Source organism: Pygoscelis adeliae, unplaced genomic scaffold (assembly GCF_000699105.1).
Source record: "Pygoscelis adeliae isolate BGI_AS28 unplaced genomic scaffold, ASM69910v1 Scaffold196, whole genome shotgun sequence".
Taxonomy (NCBI): Eukaryota; Metazoa; Chordata; class Aves; order Sphenisciformes; family Spheniscidae; genus Pygoscelis; species Pygoscelis adeliae.
Genome location: NW_008824936.1, coordinates 1,208,750 through 1,209,359, shown reverse-complemented (window position 1 = coordinate 1,209,359; position 610 = coordinate 1,208,750).

Here is a 610-nt window from a genome sequence, read left to right as displayed (position 1 = left end):
GTTTGAATTTATCTTTTCCTTTTTTATGGTCTGTTTAGATGGCAGTAAAATAAGCCTTATGATTTAAAGCAAAAAAAGAATTTTATTAGTACAGGTAAAGAGACTAGTTTTATACAGACACTTGTGCCACATGCAGAAGGATGCAAGTGGTGGAAATACAAGGTTTTTTTTAGCAGGTCAAACTGTTTCCAGTTCTAAAATGTGTTTCCTTTTTTTTTTTTTTTAGTTTCCACGTAATCTTTTTTTAAGGTATAGCATTTAGAACATGTCGAAGTGATTTCCACGTAATTTTTTTTAGAGCATCGTTAATGGATAAAGAAGCAAAAGCTTAGCTGGCAAACTTCAAGCCATTTTTATTGTTGCCTTTCAGTTTATTTATTTATTTTGATAGCAGAATTTGCTATTATTGTCTTGTGAAATCCAGAAAAATGTTAATTTTTACAAGGCTTTTTACGTCAAGAGTAAAATTGAACAATTCCTAGGACTTTATTGTAGTGACAGAATACTTGGGGAGAATAAACATCCATTCTCAAAACATTACAACATTTTTAGATGCTTGAAGCCTCCAAAATCAAAGGGGAAAATAAAAGACTATGTCATTTTCCTGCTG